This window comes from Periplaneta americana, chromosome 3 (assembly GCF_040183065.1).
Source record: "Periplaneta americana isolate PAMFEO1 chromosome 3, P.americana_PAMFEO1_priV1, whole genome shotgun sequence".
Taxonomy (NCBI): domain Eukaryota; kingdom Metazoa; phylum Arthropoda; class Insecta; order Blattodea; family Blattidae; genus Periplaneta; species Periplaneta americana.
Genome location: NC_091119.1, coordinates 54177885 through 54196485, shown reverse-complemented (window position 1 = coordinate 54196485; position 18601 = coordinate 54177885). Strand labels below are relative to the sequence as shown.

The following is an 18601-nucleotide window of genomic DNA, read 5'->3' as shown; positions in this document are numbered from 1 at the left end:
TCGCCACTGGCTGCACTAACTCATCTAACAGTCCTTGTTCATGTCCATACAACTGGCAGCTCTAGAACGCACCATCGTCATGTGACAGCAGTGTTGCCATAACTTTTTATCCAACCTATGTATTAAGCATACTCATCATAATCACATTCATTTCAAGTTCATCCATTTGTGTTGTTTTTGAGCTGTTATGTATAATGTATTTTGCAGTTATCTATTCATTTTGTCATCATTGTTTATTTGTAGTGTCTCTAATTTTAATAATTATTTGTATGCACTGGTTTTGTAATTCCTTGTTCCACTGTAAATCTCGTGTTAACTTTTATTTTGTGCTGAACTGTTATTGGCCCCAGGCTGTTGTACAGCACAATAAATATTAGCAAATAAATAATTAAAAATAAATAAATTATTAGATGTTCCAGTGAATTAAGGTACTGTATTATTTTCTGTGTCCCTGAATTCATAATTTAAGCATTTGTAAATCTACTTAACTTTTCCCTCTCTTTTAAAAAAAATATATTGACGTTGAAGTGTTACGATTTTTACTAATTGATAGGAAACTGCAGTCACAATGCATGAGAAGTACAATTGAGCGGTTTTTTCACAGACCTTGTAGTGGTGAAATAAATATCTAATAGGCCTGCTGATTAATCTGTAGTGGATAGTAATAGCAAATGCTGTAATATTTTAGTGTGTGTAAACATTTTTTTAAAATTACGAGTTACAATTAAATTAAATTAGGAAGTTACTCTGCAATATAAGCGATTAGAAATAGTTTACGTATTTGAGGATTCTCCAAACATAAACAAATATCTCAGGATCCTCAGAGACGAATTTTAGAATGTTGCTGCCCATAGCCACATACGCATCTGCTCCCCACGATCCCCATTTCTCTTTTGTTAATGTCTCAATCTCGCTCCCCTGACATTGTTTTCTGTCATCATTCTCGACTTGTAAATTTAATGAGAGTATAAAAAAAATCTTTGGTACACCTTAGTATAGGAATCGACACTTGGTCAAAATGAAAGTGACCAGTCTCTTGAGCAGTGAAAATTTTCTAAGTCTCTTCGGGTGAGCACGCAGTTCACTACCGTAAACCTCTGTGCACCACTTTAGTAAACCCCATAATACAAGGCGCTGATTTGGGCTACCTCCACAGCATGCTTCGAATCTCTGTAGAGAATGTTTTGTTTTGCCCTTTCTTTTATTTTTACAACTCCTTTTAGTGTAATATAATCAAATAATTTTGCTTATGTTAAGTCATGTTACTTACAGATAATTATAAAATTGGTGAAAATTTGTGATTATAACTCCATGAAATCAGAATGTATTTTGTCATCAGAATTATAGTTTTCCTTCTTGTTTACAATTACTACATTTAGGCCCTGATGATTACGGATTTAGATTAGAATAATAATCATATTCCCTGTAGCACAACTTGCAAATTAATTATTGCCAATTATTTAACCGTCAACATATTTACTGAATGTTCCTTGGACAATAGTGTGAAAAGCAGCAGGGATTAATAAAAAAATTAACACAGCATTTTAATACCTCCACAGCATGCTTGGCGTGGAGCAGTGGTTAAGCTACTTAACTTCTATGCTGATAGTTCGAGTTCGAATCGCAGGAGTGCACACATTCGCATACATTGATTTATGCCAGCGCAAAAACATTTTCAATGGTAACTTTGAAACGATGCGTCAAAAGACATAGATTGTTTAACAAAAAGGGTTCCTTATTATTAGATCTATCACCCCTCAGATTTTGCCGCAGAGGTTCTGAATCACCCTATATACCAAGAAAAGGGGAGGAAGAGGTTGTAAAAAGTGAAGAAGGAAGTTTTGTATTGTGTGATAAATGAAAGAAGTTACGTTACAAACTTGTTTTTATTGCAAAAAATTCCTCAATACTAACACTAATACCACAGCCATATTCCTTAAACCACTGATATACATACAAAGGATCGAATTACTTGTACAAGATCGGAAATACATTGTTTAAAACATTAACTTCTTGACAATCATGTGCAAATAAGACTTCATGCCATAAGTAATGTTTCATTCGTACATCCCATACATCTTCATGTACAACGTAATCATTACTACAGATAAAAATGGGAATATGTCGTATTTGTTTTGGAGCTTCATATTTGACATCTATAGCAGTGGCGTAGCCAGCAGGTGAACCAAGTGGGCCCAAACCCACCCAAAAAATATGAGAATTTTTGCGTTTTTTTTTTTTGTTTTTTGTTTTTTTTTTTGTGGAAAATACTCAACATTAAAACTAAACCAGAGCAATAGTTACAGTCGATAGCATTAAGGTAAGAAGTAAAAAATGCGTTCATTTCTTCAAGAGCCAATTTAAGTGTGTTGGATTGGGCCTAAAAATTGTCTGGCAGCGATAAAAAGAAGGAAGCCATGGAGGCTATTGAATTGTTACATCAGCTAGAAAAATTCGACACCTTATTTTTTTGGTATGTTTACATGATATTCTTGCTCTTGCAAATTCATTATCGGAAGCACCTCAGTCTCCAAATATGGATATTAGAAAAATGTTCGTCCTTCATTAAGGCAATGATATAAAACTTTTCAAAGCTCTGAAACGAAGAAAAATTCGACAATCATGTCAAGCACAAGGCTTGTAATCTAGCAATTCTATCCATGGAGAGGGAGAAAAGTTGGGATTTGTTGAAGGCCCTATCATCAGCGAGAGATTCGTTGCTAGGAAATCTCGACCACTCCAGTTCAACTTATGAAATGTTTGTATAGATATAGATATAGATATGCCTTGCATAATTGTTTATTATAATTTTGTATGTTATTAAATAAGACTTCCGAGAATGAGTTTCAAGAGAATTGACGGCAGCGGCATTGTCAGGAGATGGGTCAGGTACTTTCTAAACCCTGCATATCTGGCCCACCCAAAATAATTAGTCCGGCTACACCACTGATCCATAGCAATAGCATCCTCACTAAATAAAGCCAGTAATCCTTGTAAATGACCTGAATCAATATTCGGGTCATCAAATAATACAACATTTGAACCAACTAAGACTTGTAATACAAAATTATTGTTGTCTTATTTAATTTAGTAACTTTACGACATCGTAAGACATTATTTGGTTTTCAAACAATTTTTTGGTCCTATTAATTGTATTACATTTTGTTTACTGGCTTTATTAGTAATCCAATATCATAATGTTTGCACAAATTCTTGAATAGCCAACATATTATTATTAAACTGAAACATTAGCAGTTTATTGATAAGGTATTGTGTTTCTGCAATTGTATAATACATATCACAAAATTTCTGTCTAGTGGCTTCAAAATAACATTTGATAAATCCATATGAACTTTTATTATGTACATATTGATCAACATCAGTAGATGACATATGAGAAATCAATCTTTCAGCCGTTACAATACATATGAGAAATCAATCTTTCTGTCGTTACAATAACTTGGCAGATAATTTTAGGATTGGTAAGTCCATATTTATGAATAAAATCTAGTGTATCTACAAGAATGATGCACAACAAAACTTAACAATTTTTGTTTGAACGTATGTATTGTATCAGGTCCTTGTGTCAGTACTGTGTTCAAATATGTTAGAATCACATTCTCAAACTGATGTAGCAGTTGATTGGCTTGTTCAGCCTGTGGTCCCTCCGTCATTGCGATCACATAATGTGTCATCTGATATTTCCACCAATCCTGTCTGGCCTGTGTTATAATTTTGGAGGTTTCATACATCGAAAGATCATAAAGTGTCAATTCCAGATTGGTTTGTGCTATCTTGTAGGTGGATAATTCCGAATTGCTTACAAATGAAATAACAAATGATTTGTAAATTACTGCTGTGTAAGGGTACTGATTTCTTTAACACTTTCAATTTTATTTCTTGGGAGCTTTGGGATTTCGCGTAAGAAACTACATAGGCATCTAATTTGGGTACATCCGTGGATGACATGAATGTGTGATCGCATTCCGGCATGGTGAAAATAGACAATGGACCGGGCTTTACATTTTCGTTTTTGTCTGTAACATACAGTTGTATAGTACTCATGAAGTTTGATTTCAATCTTTGTACACACAATGTCAAGTATGATGGCAGTAACGTAACTTTGTTCAGTAATGTTGTCCACGAAATTGTTGAGGTAGGTGCATCCATCAGATATAGTAGCATGGTTAAAATGTCAACCAATGTCGTCTTAGTTGTCACTAATGTACTGTCTGGTTGAGGTTGAAAAGTCGTCACTACAGTTAACCATGTCCTATACAACACGAAAGGTGAACTAGACAATAGCATTAAAGAATGTAGATAGGTACATAATTAAAGGTGTGATCCTTTAGGTTCTTGTATATAATTAGTAATGAGGCTTTCACCATGTGCATATGACAAAGCATATTATGCACGTTCAATTAGGACATGTATCTATAGCGTGTGTGATTAAAATTTCATGACATCTGTCACATTTACTTAATTGATATAACTGATTCGATGTAACAGTTTCATGTACACAAGCACATTGACCACATTTTGTTTTGTTTTTGTTTTTTTACATCATGCTGTGCAAATATGACTGAGTATACAAATTTTCTTCATATTTGCATTGTAACGTTTTCTTCAAAACAATTAATAAATGATACATTATAATCACCTTTCTGTGGTAAATCTTCTGCAAATATCTGATAAAAATCTACTACATCTGATACTTCTAACACTAGAGTATACATTGTAATGCTCTTAATTACCTGCATATTACGTTTCTTTTGTATCACTTCATCATCATCACGTGGTTTAGATATTCTTACATACTTTCTTTTTTACACCAATGACTACTTCTAAAATTTCCAATGTTTCCAATGCTTCAGTACTTTTACTTGGTGCTGCCATTTTCGTACTGTGAATCCTTCCCACATTGCATAAACCTTATTTATTCCCTTTTACTTAGTTCCTTCTCATTCATTCATTTTATTCCATAGATCTTACATGAACAATGAAGCTTTAAGATGTGGAACAAGTCAAAATTTTACAATATTACAAATTACAATTTTTACAAATTTTTACAGTTTTACAATTTAATAATTTACTACAATTTTGTGCAATTTTTTACAATATTTTGGCGAGATGTAGTGAGATGAGGTGAGGTCCGAGGATTCACCAAAAGATTACCTGGCATTTGCCTTTTGGTTGGGGAAAACCTCGGAAAAACCCAACCAGGTAATCAAATCAAAGGGGTTGATGCCGAGGACTTGCCATTTCATTTACTGCTATGGTTGACGTTACAAGGTTGGCAAATACCTTGGCAACCAGGGTGCGGCAGATATGTCTGATGGTTTTTAAATTAATAATAAATACAAAGTACTGTACAGTATATAATTTTGCTGACTGACTTCACTGGGGAATTATACTTCATCTCAAAGCATTTAACTTATAACACTTACTTTTTAATAAAGTGTCATTGAGGTCTGTCCATTGTTGCAATCGTCCCGAAAACTACGCATGACTTCCTGAAAATTTTAGGAGGAATTGCTGCAACTTTATTCCTGATATTCTGTTTCAACTCAAACACAGTCCTTGATCGATTCGCATATACCTTTCTCTTGAGGTATCTCCAGAGGAATAAATCACAGGTGTTGAGGTCAGTGGATCTTGGAGGCTATTCAACGTCCCCTCTCAGTGAGATCACTTTACCTAGAAACATTTCATGGAGGGCTACCATTGAAATTTCCGCGGTGTGTGTCGTTGCCCCATCCTCTTGAAACTAAAGATTCTGGTATTCTAGTAGTCTGCAAGCACAGACTCATTGTTTCTTTTATCATTGAGTTCACCACAAAGGCACGATGCTCCACCAACCAGCCCAACATGGCTATTAAAAGGCTTTGAGTTAAACAATGCATGCACTCAAGTACAATTCCCTCTCCCCAGCAGTTTCAGCCAAAGCAGTATTTAAAAACAGTCAGGTTTATATGCCGCTCCCTGTATAACATTGTGTAACTGTTAAAACAAAGGCTACTGGACAAACTGGTAAATAAGGACTACATATTCATAATAGAAGCATCTACATAGAAATGCTCTCGTGCTTGTAAGAAACTCGGTAATTTTAAGCATTTCTCATTGTCATCAGATACCTACTCCACAGTAGAATTCATTTGCGCCAACACATGCATGAACAGTTTCTGCAAATTGTTTGTGTGCAAGACTTTTTCCATTGGTGGTGATGTACATGGAAACTAAAACATTTCGTAGGCTGAATATATCTTTGTCAGTGCCATGGATTTAATTGTTTGTAACTACTCCAACAAGTATGATACCCTTTTCATTCCTTTTGCTCATCTGAAGATGAAGGTAAATACGCTTCAGAAGGCGAATTTTTCTATACTCCACTAGGAATAGAAAAAATACAGGCTACATCTTCCCTGAATATGTTTTACGTACTTGTTTACAAATTTCTGCATGAATAACAGTTTGCAATTCAAGAACTAACAACTTACATATTGCAAAAGTTTCACACGTTACATATTTCCTCACAGACGAGAATGGCATAGTGCAATGTTTCAATTGAGGGGCAGAAAATTACAGGATATCTTTTCTATTTACTATCAACTTTTTACATACTTTATGTCTTACTTAATACATTAAAGAAATCCACCAGTCCATTCCAAACTCTTTTTCACTCCAGGTCTAAATATCATAATAACCAATGACAGAAATTCAACACATTTAACCCAAAATCAGCTTAGCTTTACTTTCAAACTTGTTTCAAACGGAATATTGGTTCTGCCACATCTTATTCAGACACAGATAAGATGTCTGCGTGTTTTCAATGAAAAAATTCAAATATGAAAAATCGACCTTTTTTTTTTTGTAACACTTCTGGGTAAAAAAAAATAATTTATCCACGTATATTACAATTATGGTTTCTAGTTAAGCAATAATTAATTTTAATAATCATGTAAAACTAAACTGCTTTTGTTGTTTGTCACTTCTGTTATGTATCCATATCACATCTATTGCAAAAAAGACAGAATTGTTCAAACTCGAAAAAAATGATTTCAATACAAACCAAGTTAATGAATAAAGTCTACTATATTGAATTATTTTGTAGACAAAATGAAGTTTTACACAGTTCAAAATAGTAACAGAGTTTGGCCAGGATACCAATTAATGCTGAAGGGGAGCTGCAAATTCTGCCACATCTGTTCCACTCTCATAAATGAAAGCAGAGAGAATGTAATATATAAATATTTTATAATGAAAATTGACAGACAATTATTAAGTCTCTACCATTAAATAACTGAGTATGGCCTACAGTACACGCTCGTGCATTTATGACAATGTTATGAAAGAGATGTGTAACTGTCGTATCTGTTACAAAAGAATGGTTCACAATCTTATACTTTACAGTTTACACAGTTAATTTGAAACTATTGAACCCTGATGATACATAATTATGAAGGGAGCAGTGGTGAATAAAAACATGGGTATGTTCTACTTCACAGCGAAGTCATTGCTTTCAAGATGTCTATACATAGGAGTACTCCAGTAGAGGCTGTAGGTTCTTGCACTTCCCGCTCTATACCTGAAATCACACAGAAGATAAAATCATAGTACTTCTGGAACATAATGTTGACTTTATCCATACAGCTACAAAAACTTCAACAATCAATAGCATAAAGAGAATGCGAACAATTACGAGAAGCTACAAAGATGGAAGTTGCTTTATTGGCTTCTTAAGAGTACATACAAGACAAAGCCTGGCTGGTAGCTCATAGCCTAACTGGTTACCTTGCTGGAAGGAATGCCTAAACCAGTAGTCATCAACACAATACACCCTCAGGCTAGCATCTCTTACCCGCAGATAAGAGATACACTAGCGTGTATCCATGGCTGCTGGCGGGTATTTTCTCCCTCTCCCTTCTGCATGATGGTGCATATTCTGATACACTGCTTACCCATTACCCATTTCGGCAAGTGCTGACGACCACTGGCCTAAACGTTATGCAATGGAGATGTGCAAGAGAAAGATTATTTGGTCGATTGCTATCTAGCCCAGTAGTGTCAGAGTTGTAAGCTCCAAAACCGGTTGTGGAGCTAGAGAGTGCAGTCAGAGCGTGAACTTGCTTATGTCTGTGGAAGCACCGGAGCACGCAACCAGTCATAGTGGAGCACTCCGCTCCATTTAGGCTCTGTCTGACAATGCTGAATTTAGCCTGTTAGCCCACTGGTAGCTTGTAGAATGAATCCCTCCAGTTTTTCAAGCTAGCAGTGTCCTAAATGTCTTTACTGTGCATGTGTTCTGAGAGTCCGTACACACTTTCCTATGTGCTAAATGCCTACTGCTATTCATTTCCACGCATATCATGATTGTGAAAGACTAATTTCAAATATTTACAATGTTTGGAATCAGGCTCATCCCGACCACTAAAATCTATTATCTTATTGTGAATGATGATGATGATAATGATAATAATAATAATAATAATAATAATAATAATAATAATAACAACAACAACAACAATACATAAATACCGGTAGTAATAATGAGGTTGGGTGAAAAATAATGTCTGCACCATCGTAATTCGTGTTTGGAAGTATATATTTTAGTAAATCAAATGGAAAAAAAAAAAAAACTTGGAACGTGCCCTTTATTTACATATATTCACTTCTCCACCAGATAGCTGATAACTTCGGCCAACGATTTACAAGTTCTATGAAGTCATCATGGAAGAAGTGCACCGTCTGTTTCCACAACCAGCCTCTCAGAATCTGTTGAATTTTTTCATTAGATGCATAATGCTGTCCCCGGAGATTTTTTTTAAGCTAAGGAAAAAGATGGAAATCGAAGGGCGCCAAATCTTGACTGTATGGTGAGTGTCGTATTGTCGTGAGATTCAGTCTCTAATGTTTTATGTAATGCGTGATGTGTGTGGTCTGGCACTGTCGTCCTTTCGAATCCTCCTCATTCGCCGATTTAAAGTTGGGAGTGTGTGATATAACATGCTGACTCGATTGTTGTTCCCTTTCTAAGGAAATTCAACGTGGATAATACCATCTGAGTTTCAGAAAACTGTCACCATCACTTTGCAACTGAAGACTGTCACTTGAACTTCTTTTTCAGTGCAAATCTTTGTGCCGATATTCCATGTACTGACATTTCGTCTCTGGTTCGTAGGTAGGTGTAGGTACCTGCGTTTCATCTGTCACAATTTCCTACAGAAATTCATCGTCTTCATTCTTGTAAGGCAACAAAAGTTCCTGGTAAATTTCAAGTCTTTGTGCTTTCATTTCAGGCGTCAGATTCCGGGTCTGGGTGAATTGCCACAAAACCCGAACAGGTAAAGATAGTTATAAGATCGAGTTATGTTAATTCCCACAAAATTACTTGCGGTCAATTTCAGAATTGGTATCTGCGAGATATGTTAATTGCCACAAAACTAACTACAATAAATTTTGTGGTTGGTACTTGTGTCGATCAAGTTGCTTATATGTATCAAATATGAATGAGGTCTCGCCCACCTCATTATATTTTGCTCGACTAGTATGACTAGTCAGTTTGTTTTTATACCATTAAGTACGAGAAAAATTCGTACCGGCACCGGGAATCGAACCCGTACTACGATACTACGAGAGGAGTTCGGCCGGCGTCGTGAATCGGGTCCCGGCATAGCTCAGTTGGTTAGAGAGCACTCAGCGCGCACAGCTGAGAGGTCCTGGGTTCGATTCCCGGTGCCGGTACGAATTTTTCTCGTACATAATGGTATAAAAACAAGTTGCTTATGTTTCGTATCAGTGTATGTTCTACCCTGCTTAGCGATGGCGGTGCATTTGACTTACAGTGAAAAAAGTAAACAACTTTTAGTGATCATCAATTTTAAATTTCATGTTCATTATATATCTAAAAGTAACAAACATACATGGCGGTGTGTCAAGCTGCAGAGCGAAAGTTTATACAACAGGGTTAACAGAATAAATATGTGACATGGGTAAGTGTAACTTTACTCATAATCATACGAGCATAGCTGAGGTAAAATTAAATCGATAAGAAATAAGCAATTCTTGCAAAACAAAAGCAATAGAAAACTTATCTGAAAAACCTTAAAAAATCATTCGTATTGAATTGGCAAATCATGATAATGAACATGAGTTGACAACAGCGGATCTTGCACTTATTAGGCGAAAAATAAATTTATCAGATCAGCTGTACATCCCGCATTGCCTAAAACAAGACGAGAGGTCCAAGAAGTGCTGGAATCAATGACCATAAAGACAAACAGAGGCGAAGATTTTATTCTTAAAAACGACATAGAAAGTGAGTTAGTGATTTTTTTCGTGTACCACAAATGTATTAGCTTTGGCTTTGTGGCAATTCAAATATGGCTTTGTGGCAATTCACATATGACTTTTTGGCAATTCATATATGGCTTTGTGGCAATTCACGTATCTTACACTGACCCAACCGCAATTTTGTGGCAATTCACCATTCCCACAGAATCCGAGGTACTCATCACGCATAAACCTTCTGATATGCAAGTGAAGCAATGATGCGACCTACATGCTCTTGTGAAATGTCGATTAAGCCAGCAATATGTGTTAGTGGTGTGGTGATCTTCATGAATCAGTCTGTCAACTAGTTCCTTGAGTGGCTCACTGATTGCTGTCACAAGACGTCCAGATTGTTGATGTCACACAAGTCAGATGGTCCCATCTCGTCATCTTTACAATAATTGTTAGCCCACCCACGCACAGAGTTCACACCAACAGTCACCATACACGACTAGCATTATTCGGTGACTTTCAATTGGAGGGATATCTTCAGCAGTCAAGAACTCGATGATATCACGTTTAAATCGCAGTGACCGGGCTCCTGCACAGGGCTCCATTCTCCAGAGTGTAACTCAACAATCATTCACTATACAGAATGTTAAAAAAAAGTGTTCAATATTTTAGGAGGTTATAGTATACATCAAAAGAAGAAAAATATGTCGAATAAACATGGGTCCTACAACACATACTTTCTGAGATCTGAATATTTGTTCATAGGAGGTACTCAATGTGACGTCCATTTATGGCAATGCATTTTTCTGTCCTACAATACAGCAGACTAGCAGATAATCATACCATAGTTAATGGAATACTGAAAACAAAAGTTTCGTTGCAGATATGAGCGGGATTCAGCAGAGATGGTGTTGTGAATTTTCGTAATCAGCATGTGTGGGCTGATGAAAATCCCCATGCAGTTGAAGAAATAAGGCATCAGCACTGATTCTCAATCAACGTATGGGTAGACGTTCTTGGTGATAGATTAAGGACTATACGTGCTATCATAGAGATTAACTGGGGCTCGTTAACAGGACTTTCTTATTAACGTATTGCCTACCTTGCTGGAGTATGTGCCATGTCAGCAGAAACTACAGATGTGGTTCATGCATGATGGCACACCGGCACATTTTTTCCGCATTGTGCGCGAACAGCTGACGCTGACATTTCAGGACCACTGGATTGATCAGGGAGGCCCCACACCTTGTCCTGTTCGTTCCCCAAACATAAATCCCCTAGACTTTTGGTTATCAAGAACAACCAGGTCAATTTCAAAGAGTGTGTGATTCCTTACGCCGAAGGGCAGAGGAATGCATTGCCATGAATGGACGTCACATTGAGCCCTCCTATGAACAAGTGTTCAGATCTCAGAAAGTATGTGTTGTAGGACTCATGTTTATTAGACACTATTTTCTTGTTTTGATGCATTCTAGCACCTCCTAAAATACTGGATACTTTTTTTTTAACATTCTGTATAGGCTACGAGTATGACTTCCCCCCACTAAATGTTGTGATTGTAGAGACTACTTTTCATTCAACCCTTGTAATAATAATAATAATAATAATAATAATAATAATAATAAAAGCTATTCGTTACAATGGAAAGTACAGTATGCGCCAAAACAAACAATACTGAAATTTTCGTATCTGCTGTCCACGTTTCCCTAGCAACGAAGTATTTACAATAGTTTGACATATTGTGAATTCAGTGTTGTGTTGATTTCTGCAATTATGGTTCTCACAACAGAGGAGAAGGTGTTTATTGTCGTGCATTCTTTCTGGTCATAAGGAGTGGGGTCGTCAGAATGGGCCTAGCTTGTGCCACGTTAAAGAGCAGCACCAGGAGCAATTTAAAACTTCGGCACCAAACAACAGAACAATGTTAGCTATCGTCAAGTTCCATCGTAGGGGATCAGTTTTACATCGCCCTGCATGTTATGACTTATCTTGATTTTCAGAGTACCGTATGTTTGCAATTTCAATACTCAATTGACCAGAAATAATGCTCAACAATAAACACCGTCTCCTCTGTTGTGAGAACCATAATTGCAGAGATCAACACAACACTGAATTCGCAATATATGAAACTACTGTATACAATAAATAAATACTCTGTTGCTAGGGAAACGTGGACAGCAGATGAGCGATAATTTCAATATTATTTGTTTTGGCGCATACTGTATTTGCACTACTACTTCATCAGCTACATTTTTAATGCATTTCTGATCGTCAACTTGATAAAAACTTTTAATTAAATGACACATAACGGAGTACATACCTGCTACTCTTATTTCAGTCCATGTGGTTGCAACAGTTTCTGCCTCTTTCTTCGTTCACCCAAAGACATGTGGGCATACTGCGAGTGCCTTACAGATGCTCGTCCTGGAAAATAGTCGCATTAACCAGCATTAGTTTTTTGAGTCTCCAAGCCCTGCTGATTTAAGTCTACTTTCATCACGTGATCTTGAATTAAAATTTTTATATTGTAAAGATGTTTTGTTGTCATGTTGAGTATTAATTTGAGTTTACATTTTCTCAGAGCTGTATTTTTTTTTGCCCCTGTCCATTAAAAAAGCTATCACCATCATATGAGTCATTCCACGTCAAATCGCACAAAATTATACAAATTTTGACGTTCATATTTCTGATTGCGTTTATATTTTTTTTACCAACTCTATGGGTCTAATAAACCAACAAGTGTACTTTTATTTCCTCCTAAGTCCACATGTTTTTAAAATATTGCATGTTAAAATTCGTTAAAAATGTCGCACAATGCAACATTTAAAGCGTCATATTTCGGAGGATATTTATGTTACAATTTTTTTTTTGAAAAAAAAATGCATTTAAAAGCTTAAAGTACTGTCTTTTATTAAATATTTCCTAATTAATTTTAATATAATTATTACAAGTATTTTTTTATGATTCAATTTTTAAACGTTAGATATCAATGTGAAATAGCCGTATTAAAAATCTAAAAAAATGCCTACTTGGTGCACTGAAGTATTCTTAATAATTCCACAAAAAATCACAATGGGATCTCCAATAGTTTAATGGAACTTTAATTACTTACGACGCAATGTGTAGCGGTCGGTGCAGCAGCAGTGGACGGGAAGCGTTGAAGCGCGCTGGGAGGTTTATCGGCGCTGGATGATCGACTGAACGTTGCAAGATTACACACAGTAGGGATCAAGTCATTCGAGAAAACACTGCTAATTTACTTATTATGATATCCTCAAATATTTGTACATTATGCTTTTTAAACGTTTGTTTTCATTCACACCACACTTTAAATTTTCATTCCCCTACCTTCTTTCTTGAAAGAAAATTGTTTTACTAGGCCTAAATCTTCAGTTTTTGACAACGGAATGAAAGAATGTAATTTTAATGTACCAGTTATTGCTTTTAGATTGTGGTATCTGGCCTGCAAATTTTCAGTGTGGTTTTTGTGCTTATTCAATGGACAGAATATAAATGACACTTTAGAAATGTTTTTTGTGACCAATCAAACAGTTTTCTTTTTGTTGATGTTGTTTTATAGGATCTTGTATAGGCTGCTCTCGTGGCAAATCTTTTAACAGTTCCTCCAATGCCACCACATGGACCTTCACCATGCGACGTTGCAAAGAAGTGCCATTCAGCACTAATTCCATAATCGTCTTCATGTAAGCAATTATTTTTAAAATTCTTTTTGTTTTTGTATTGTTAACTTGATCCATCGGAAAAGTAGGTAAATGATTTTTTTCATATCGTTGAATTCTTGCTTTAAGAAATTGATTACTTCGGATTGAAAACAATGAAAGGAATCGGTGTCATGTTTCATGCTTTCTGAGATGACGACAATATTTTTGTGACGAATTTCTGGATCTTCTTTGAAATATACCACGAAAGGATGTATTGTGTCTTGGCATTTGTTCCAATGCACACCTTGTACTCACTCTTGTATTACAAATGAATAATTTTTCAGAAAAGTCTGCAATAGGCCTAACTATGTAATTTTCAGGTTGTACATTTTCTTTGCATCCCGTCAAAAATGAAATATGGCGACTTTTGAAGGGATGACGATGCATCTTCTACATGAAAAACTTTACTTGCTTGGAAGACTTTTATTTTTTTTTAACTTTTCACGGGGGTATCATTTTCTTTGTAGTTTTCTTTTCTTGATAGGGGATTCTATTGACATCAAACTCTTGTTTAATTCCTCAATATTGGTGATTTCTAGCGCTGTATCCATAGATCTGCTAGAATAAGAACGAGGATAATCACTCTCTCTGCCCGCACTTTTATTTGATTCATGTTTACTAATATCACAAGAACTACCTGCTTCACATATAATTTCATCTGACCTATCTGAAAGTTGATAGATATTTTACGGAATGAATCACGTATTCGCACATTCAAAGACTCCTTTAAATTGAGCTTTATAATTAATCGCGACTTATGCGTCTTAGTGTTCTTTTCTTTTTAAAAGCGTGATTAGAAAGGTCAAATGGATTTAAACACTTGTTATATATTACGCGTTCTTTACCGTCACTGATGTTGTATAGAAGTCACGTCACTCCGTGAAATTCAAACCCTGACTGATTATTTTCTCTTCTATATTTTGTCTCCTGCCATAAATTTTACTGCCTTATCCAGCCTTGCTATCTTTAAACACGTCGCTATATTACAGTATAAACATACATCATTGTGAAGGGCTCCCCCTCTGACAATAATAAGATAACTTTAGATATTTACTGTTCCTTAAGGTATTGATCATTTGATATGAATGAATGCATTTCTTTCGTAGTATTGCGAGATCAGATATTACATGCAACGGGGGATTTCGTAAAAACTGCCGCGGACAGCCTTCTAGTCTATCTATGGCTGAAGTAATACATTAGCAGGGAATCGCGAGTGCGTGCATGCCTCCGGAAAATAAATTGTTACAAATGTATGTGTGGAGATCCCACATTTCTAAATGCAGTAGTGTACAGATAATGCATCAGGGAACAAGTCTATAATTTTTCAGATTTTTAATTTGGCTATTTAATATAGTAATTATGCTTTGAAAAAGAAATGATTAAAAAATACGCCAAATTTTGAATTTATTAGTGATAGGCCTAAAGTAATAAAAAGTGCTGTATTTAGTCTTTAAAATGCGCCAAACCGCAAATCTCAATTATTTGTAGACACAGAGTTCCAAGTCAGTTTATGTAACAGTGCGCGCATAATTTGCGTAATTTCAGATAGTCATAACTACACAAATAATTAATAATTGTGAAAATAAAACAATACGGGTCTCTTTATTTGATGTCTGGAATTCATGAAAAAAAAATTCGACCATTTCCGAGAAGGTCGTGTTTTATTGCTGTGCGATTTGACGTGGAATGACTCATATGCCTGTTGTTGAATCTGAAATTTTGTTTGACCCATTGATTAATGAAAGTCTTCACTTGCTTTGTTTATCCCCCAGAACGCTGGATCATCACTAATTTTACTTATGTGATTACCTGGACATTGATAGATATTGCTATTAATTTCACTTTCACTACTGTAATTAATTCTAATAAAAGACGTATTACACAGCACTAAAGAGATGTACGCTCATCGGTTTATAAAAGAACGACCCTGTTTCACTTCAGAATCTTGGAAAAATGATCTTTTTGTGTGTCACATTACCTAAGCACTTTCTGTTCGTTTTCTAATTTAACTTTTGTTTTCTCTACTACAAAATAGCGTTATTTCAATTGGAGACATAATAGAATAATAAAACCTGTTACATTCTTTGCAATCAAACAAATCTGAAGACAGAAAAGGGAAACTAATGCAAGTATTTATTTCACTATGCTAAACTGAACAATCGGAAATCCACATTATTGCTATATGATACTCAGATACCATATCAACACAACTTACTCCTGCATCTTTAATATTCATGGAATGATGTAAAGAGTTTGCGAAACTTGTCACTTACGACTAACTTCAGAATATAATATAGAATCATGCAGCGCACCAGTGACAATCAGCAAAACTACACTCAAGAGCATAATACCAAATCAATTCAATCACACAGTGTGTATCTGGCTTTATATTGAAACCACAGTCTAGTATATATACAGTCACGAAGCTCAATACGTAGTAAATATGCATCCATAGATAGTTGCTAACCACTAGGATCGCTAATATCGCCTCATTACAGACAATGCGAAATAGTACCGGCACAGTCTATTGTTCCTAGCACCCTCACAACTCAAGCTTCGTGACTGTATATACTAGACTGTGATTAAAGCTATCATGAAGTAAAACATAATACTCACGTATAAAGCCACTTAAAATTATGACCATTCTTGAATCAAACTCGCTCCACTGTGGACCTGGTTATTCATTTCGCGAGAGATGGGAAGCAGGAATCACACATAGAGGTCGTGTATGCAGCAGGCTGTGTTCATCGTCTGGAGTTCTTTGCTTGTAGTCCAGTGTTCAATGATGCAGTTGAGTTATCTCGTCGAGGGATTGGTGCACAGAGAAGGATGTGGAAGGCAATCAGGTAAAATATTTGATTAGAAAGTGAAATTACGAGTAATAAAGCCCTCAGCACTGGTTCAATTGACTTTTTCTTTTGTTTTTACCGTGTAACAGAATTTCAAAGAAAATAAACTATATCTGTTGATCTGTGATAATGCGTGTATTTGTTGATCACATTACAGTTTCTAATTTATATGTTAACCTCTTTTCTGCATTCTGCTGTAAAATACAAGATCGGTGCTAATCCTTACACTCCAGAGGAGCACAGTGTTACTAACAAATCTCAGTTCTTCATGCACTACTCTGTCACAGTTAGTGTGGGCATTATTATAACTGATGTCTCTTGTTTCAGATTCCGTCCTCCAATGCAAACTCAAAAGTGCTAACAAGTCAATCTTGTCCCTCAGATACTATAGGCCTACTTCGTTCCATAATGTCTGACTGGAGAAGTAAACTTGCTGGCAGAGGAGGAGAGAAGTATAATTGATAGTCAACTAATGGCAGAGGTCTCATTCCACGCTTGACCACAGTATAGAGAACATACAGTAAAGACACCTAAGCCATTTCGTGGGAACAAATTCTGAGTGCGCATGTCACGAAACCGGGTGTATTATCTGGAACCTCCACCAGATGAATCTCCATCTACGACAGACTGGCATAATTTAATAGTAACTGAAAACATTCATTACTCATCTTTTAACGATTTTAAAGACATGAGGCAAAGGAATGGCAATATAACCATAATAATAATTATTTCCGTATGCAATCATCATGAAAATATTCACTAATTGACGCTAACGTTCAAGTCACTGTTTGAGGCTTATGTTGGTAAAATTGACCCAAGTACAACATAATACATCATGGCGTCCGTTGAAGTGAAGTGCGAACATGAACGTCAACAATGGATATAAGTATTTTGACTTCCTAGCGACATAATATTAATGATAGATAATATACATACAAGATTATTCGTATTACTCACCAATAAAATAAATAAATAAATATTTTACTAATATTTTGATGGTGGTTTGATACTAGCGACATAGTTGGATTCATTGAGAACTAGACCTTACTGAGCTTGAATTTAGTACCAACAACAGTTGTCCCTACTGATTCTTCTTATACTGTGGCTTGACTTGAAGTTGGGCGGTCTGATGCGTTATATTCTCGCTCAACTTCAAGACAAGCGTGGAACGAGACCTCTGCCATTTGTTGAACAGCAATTATACTTCTCTCCTCCTCTGCCGGCAATGTTTATTTCTCCTGTCAGTCATTAACGAAGTATTAATAAAGGAAGAAAGTATGCATGGTCCCATCTCACTTCCAGCCATGCCATCATATCCTTCATCTATGTGACTAGTTCAATCCTCCCATATGTCACATACACCTCCGATGTGAACCAATTTCCAATAATAAATTAAAATACCTAGAACAGTGAGAATGAGAAAATAGAGAGAATTAAAATCTCGTTCTAAATGATTAGAGGAGAAAAATTCGCTCCGGCGCCGGGGATTGAACGCGGTACCAAGGACCCGAGTTCGATCCCTAGCGCCAGAACGAATTTTTCTCCTCTAATAATCGTTGTTACTATAACAGATATATTCTGTAGGACCAAAAATTAATCTTTAGTTAGGCTCGTTCTAAATGATGAAGAAAGCAATGAAGAAGTGCAGTGTAGTAGTCTGAGCTTTTACAATTGCAGAACACGAAATTACTTTACGTTTTTAATGTTCGTCTTCGATAAACAAACACGGCAGGGGTGAGATGGGGTAAC

General features: G+C 35.9%; 1 long non-coding RNA gene across 1 annotated transcript; it reads right to left on the bottom strand.

Moving 5' to 3' along the window:
• Window positions 1-6304: 6304 nt before the first annotated feature.
• On the bottom strand, window positions 6305-17433 carry LOC138696045 (uncharacterized). Its single transcript, XR_011331223.1, has 3 exons — window positions 16620-17433; window positions 12602-12705; window positions 6305-7585 (listed from the first exon to the last, which is right to left on the bottom strand). It is a non-coding gene; the product is annotated as an uncharacterized lncRNA (long non-coding RNA).
• Between the last annotated feature and the right edge of the window lie 1168 nt (window positions 17434-18601).